We start from the raw sequence: 5,911 nt of genomic DNA, 5'->3' as shown, positions 1-5,911 counted from the left end.
CACGTATCAGTGTCCATGAGTTTGTTTCTCCAGTCAAGTCAGACTAACGCAAGATGCCTACCTTGATCTCATTTATTTATTACTAAAAGGTCATTTTATTGGGGGCTCTGACAGCTCTTCTAACGTCCATCCATCCATTGTGTCAAGCACATTTGTACATTTGTTGCCACCATCATTCTCAAAACATTTTCTCTCTACTTGAGCCCTTGGTCTTGATCTTAGTTTATGTGCAAGAGAAATGAGCATCTCTTGTGCGAGCCATCATTCGTTTGGATGTGCTGTCTTACGCAAGCGGTCGGAATGCCAACTGTGACACGGTGCCACCATGCGGCACGGCACACAATACCATTTCTTTTCTCTTCCGCATGCTGCTCCGTCTTCCCGGAATGGCTTCTCTTTCTGCCTTGCCTGTTGGACTCCAAATTCTCTTTCAGGATCGGAATTGAATATCCATTCTTCCACAAAACATTCTCTGGACACTGGTAACCCCCAGCCTCCCACCACACCCGGGAAGACCCTCGGTGAGATGGAGTGACACCGTGGCCACGACAATGGTTTCGAACATCCGGAACCGTGGTGAAGACGGCGCAGGACTGGACAGCGTCTCGTGCTGAAGAGCGTGCACTGTGCAGGAAGTGTGGGTTGTGGAGTCCGCATTCTGACTCCCTGGATGACCCGTTCAACAGAGAGATCGGTCAGGTCTGGGGCAGGACTCACAGGGCAGGGAGAAGACAGGAGCGTGTTCAGGGGGCAGTGTTTGTATCTCAGGAGCCCTTCTCTGGCCATCTTGTCACACGGTCATAAGGAGGCATGGGACTGCCTGCCTGACGTGTCCCAGCCTCAGGGTCCATAGATTCATTCTCAAGTTCTTCTCAGGCTCCAGGCCCCCTATGCCTGCCCTCCCAGGTTGGCTATGCCCGCAGGCTAGAGGGCCTGGCCCTGTCGGGGAGGGGAGGATGTGTCTTTGCCTCTGTGGAGTTCAAAGTCCAGGCTTCCCGATGGATGATGGGTGGGACGCAGTTTGAGGGGTGGGAGTCTCGTGGGAGCGTTCTGGGCCTTTCAGGAGGCTTGCAGGCGCACACATACCCACACCCTCTGGCAAAGGCGGGCACCTGTGCCCCCTCCCTCCGGCTTCACCGCTTTCCTGAAAAATGAAAGAGGAGAGGGCACACTTGACCCCTTGCATGTCTCTCGCTCAGAGAAGGCACACTAGGACCCCCCCTCAATGCCCCTTTGTCCCTCTCCTCCTGTGGCTGTCCTTGGACCTCCCTGTCCCCAGATCTTGAAGGGTCCTTCTAGTGCCCAGACACAGCTAGGCTGGCCTGGAGTCAGTTCCGCTTCTGTCCACTAGGTGGCACGCTGGCGAACTCTCTGACTTCAAAGGCCAGCAGGGGTGTGGACGCTGCATCCTTCATCCTTCCTCTCGTTCAGAACTAGTTTGCGGGTGCAGACGGGAATTTAACTGATATATACTCCCTGAAACCAAACCCATGGCCATCAAGCAGATCCCAACTCCTAGCAACCCCACAGGGCAGAGTAGAACTGCCCCGGCGCGTTTCCAAGGCTGTAAATCTTTATCGAAGCAGGCAGCCACCTAGCTCCTGTGGAGTGGCTGGTGGCTTTGAACTGCCCGCCTTCTGTTTAGCCGCCGAGCACTTTAGCCACTATCACTGCACATGGCCTCCTAACCAACACAAAGTTACTTTTCATTTTCAATTTATCCTTCCGCTAAAGGTACTGCTTCTGATCTTGAGCGTGGCGCTGGCCGGGTTTTTATATAGATCAACCCCAGGTCGAGGTGCAGGATATTTCCAGCAGGCAGGGAATTCTGGGTGCCTCCTCTCGGAGTCCTGTCACATGACTGGGCGCCTGCAGCAGTGAGTTCCCTCTGGTGGCCTGCTTCTCCGAGGCCCGTGTCACATGCCACTTTGCTGAGGTTCACCCACACTGGTGTGGGCAGCAGTCTTCGTGGTATGGACACGTGACCATTCGCGTTCCCCTGCTCTGCTGATGGATGTGGGAGGTGGGGTTCCGCGAAGGCTCACACCCAGCTTCATGAGCAGGGAGGCTCTGAGGGACCATCCTCAGGATCAAGGATTTCTCCCCCTGGAACAATAGACACACTAACTGGTCTTCCTTGTGGAATTCAAACAATTTAACCTCCGGGTCACTGACCTCATCACCATTTTAGGTACTGGGAAAATGACATACTGAAAGGCAGTTAATGCTTAAATACGAGCAAGAAAAGAGGTGTACAAGACTAGATTATGTTGTAAGAAAAAGTTTTACAATATTGATGAAAAATACGGACTATCTGACTCTACCTCCCCCCAAAGCACCCCAATAAAACAGTGCTTTAAGAGACTCCCCTCGTGAGTCTTGATTGGTGCCCACACTTGCAGTATTCTCCGCTTTGATCTGAACATCACGGGCCGTGTGATGTATCCTTAAGGCTCTTTTCACCGTAGGGTTAGTGTATTACTCTGGGTACATTAGAGAAACAAATCCACAGAAACTCATGTCTAAGCGAGAGTTGTATATAAGGGGTAAGCGCATATCAAGAAAACATACTAACCCAATGTTGCCCAAGCCCACAAGTCCGACATTAACCCATTAGTCCAACAGCAGTTCACAAACTCCTCCTCTATCTCACAAAACACACGCAATGATGCCGACTGCAGGAGGAAAGCCAAATCAGTGAGCGTGTAAGCATCTCAGCGCTGGCAGGGGTCTCCACATGGCTGCTCCAGCACCCAGGGCCGCATCAGGGTCGGTCCATGTGGTTTCTCCTCAGGGATGTCTTGCAGGAAGTGAGCCTTGCCAGCTGAAGAAGGGAACTGGCTAAGGCAGCTGCACCCTGATGCACCCATCACAAAGCAAAAGACCTGAAAACTAGAAAGGTGAGGCTCACTGAGCCATTTATCCCTCCGCCCTTCAATTAACTGCACGTGTTTATTGGCCAGGTTGGCACAATACACTACCTACCTCAGTTAGGATCCCACTCTGAGAGGCAGGCCAATTAGACCAGAGGCACTGCACGGGGCATCCTAGAAACAGGCCCTTTCCCTTCTCTGAACGCATTTATGTGCATCTTTGAAAAGCCCCTTTCCGCTGATCTCACGGCGACTTGTTCTGACAGCACTTCTGGCTCTTTTAATAATTTCAGGAACTGCAGAGCTCACTCATATTGGGGTAACACAGAGCTGAAATGACGGACAGCGGGACACCCTCGGGTCGCTTGGCGTCTTTTCTCTTCACGGTCTAGTTTGCTGTCTGAAGTAACGAATGCGGGGAATAAAAAGGCAGTGCTTCATAGAGGTATGATGAGTTTCATGAAATGAATCAGTTAACATTACAAGCACAATTAGGACTACGTTTTCATTCCCGGGGGTGGGTGGAATGGACACGACTACGGGTGCTTAGGATACGCCGTTGCACACACGAACATTAAACAGAGAGTGGGGATGTCCGTTTCTGATTTCCAAATGGAAAAGCGGCCACCCACCAGAGAGAATCCTGATTGCCAAGTGCCATTTTAACAGCTGGTTCGCCGGACTCAACAAAAAATTAGGGATCAGTTTTGCCGAATGGTGTGAAGCAGCCAAAGTCCACCCCTGGAGCTCCCTCTTTCACCAGCTGCGTTGTCCCAGAAGATAGTTATGAAGTGCTCTCCTTGACGATAAGTGTAACACACACCATTCCTCTTGGCCTTGTCAATCTGGCACAGGAAACCACGTGGCTGTCCAGTGCAACGTGGCCAAGATCAGTCCGTTGCAGCGCACGAAGGCTGCGGACATCCATCTCGACGTGTTCCGTTGCCTTTCTGATGACTAGTGAATGTCCTCGGTCCATACTTCCCACCTTCCATGTGACAATTAGTAATGGAGGCTTGCGCCTCTGCCTTCTCATCTTGAGTCTGCCTGATCTGCAGATGAAGGTCCATCCCTCTCCTTGGGCTCTTTCTCAGTCGCACTTGGGTGTCTCCCAACCCGAAGAGCCCACTGTCTGTATCCGAAGATGCATCAGACCATGTACCTCCGCTGCTCATGAGGTTTTCAGCATCTGGCAGTGTTCTGTAGCTGTTGGTGAGGTTTTCAGTGGCTAATCCCTCTGAAGTGTCTCTGTCTGTTCTTAGTCTGGAAACTCTGCTGAAACCTGTTTACTGTGGTGACCCTGCAGGTATCTGAAATGGCGAGGCCATAGCTTCCGGCTTCATGGCCACACGACGGACAAGTGGTAGCATCCTGTGATCCAGACTGTGAGGCAGTGACTGTTGGGAGCCGATAGCCATTAAGACCCTGGCCTCAGACACGTAGCAGAAACTTGGCCGCTTTCTAACAGCAAGGCTTTGTTTCCTGACCAACTTCGCCCCCACATTCCAAGCTACGTGCTCAGTAGCACGGGCAGTTGCGATAACTGACCTTGTTGCCATTAGTCAAAGTACTGAGCACCCATTGAACTGCAGATATACCATATTAGGAACACAGTGATAAGTTCACCCGTACATCACCACGATGTCTTTGAGTACTGTTGCGCACCCTTTGTACCTTATTGGGAACATGTGGCTGATTGGTTGTTGTACAGTGTGCGGTTGTTACACAGTGTGCTTCATTGGAATATGTGCCTCCCACTTCCTTCTCTGTTGTGAATATATACCCAGAGTTTTGGCAAAATAAACGGGCTTGATCAGCACTTGTCTTGCCCCATGTCTCTGTGTCTTTCTTCCATCCAGGTTCGTTGCCCCTCTGGGTCACCGTGTGAGAGTCTCGCTGGACGAGACCCTAACAAGTGACAGTGCTTGCTGACCCGCTGTTGTGTCCATGGCCCTAGCTTGCGCACACAGCACCCGTCTCTGCTGCCCCACCCCCACCCCGGGATTTCAGCCTGGCGGTGAGCAGATGAGCATTGGCAAATACAATACACGGGTGCTCCAGAGCCTTGATTGCCAGAGACGGATACACAAAGGGCTGGGTCTTCTCTAAGACAAGAATAGAAACAATGGTCTTCCCTTCCTCTCAGCTGCTTGAGCCATTGCGTAAGAGGACCTGTGGGGAAGCCTTTTGTCATGATGGGCCACCAGGTTGACGGCTTACAACAGACAGGTCGCAAAGAGGACGGTGAGATGCAGGGTGAGGGGGAAGGAAATGGAAAGGCCACAGAAGCAACTCGCAACCCTGAACTCCACAGTAAGGGTGCTGATCCTCCCTGCCCACCCTCTGCCCTGGAGGGTTGAGTGTCTTCCGCAGTGCCGAGTATAGCCAGCAGGGGCCACCCCGTCACTGTCAGGAGTCTGCAAAGGAACAAGTCTTTACAAAGACCGGCCCACATCTTCTTGGTTGTGCAGATGGCTGGGGTTGGGGTGGTGGGAGTGGGGTGGGGATGGAGGGGGGTTAAAGCTTGGCCTCTTGCGCCAGATCCTGAGCCCAAGTTCTGGCCCTGTGGTTTCCTGCCTCGTGATGGCGAACAAGTTGCTTTACCCTCTCTGAATCGTTTTCTCTGTCTGTAAACCGAGGATGATAACGACAGGGACCATTGTCAAGGAGTTGCCGTGAGCATTACAGGAGCCCTGGTGGCATTGGGTTGCGAACCCTAAGGTCAGCAGTTTGAGACCACCAGCCACTTCTTGAGCGAAAGAGGAGGCATTCTACTCCCATAAAGAGTTATTTTCTCAGAAACCCTCAGGGGCAGGTCGGCAGTGTCCTATGAGGTCCCGGTGAGTCACACTGGCGTCACACTGGCTCGAGGGCAATGAGTGAACATCAGGATTAGCAGGTTGCTTAGACAATGGACCTACCAGAGTGTTGTCAAGTTGATTGGTATTTGCTAAATAAATAAACGTGGCCCTGTGTGATGGGGATTACCTGGGCCTTCCCCCTGCTCCCCTAGATATCAGGCCTTCAGCATGTCCACC

The sequence above is a fragment of the Tenrec ecaudatus genome, chromosome 11 (assembly GCF_050624435.1).
Source record: "Tenrec ecaudatus isolate mTenEca1 chromosome 11, mTenEca1.hap1, whole genome shotgun sequence".
Lineage (NCBI taxonomy): Eukaryota > Metazoa > Chordata > Mammalia > Afrosoricida > Tenrecidae > Tenrec > Tenrec ecaudatus.
The sequence above is the reverse complement of the archived record's forward strand: the minus strand, read 5'-3'. Positions refer to the sequence as shown.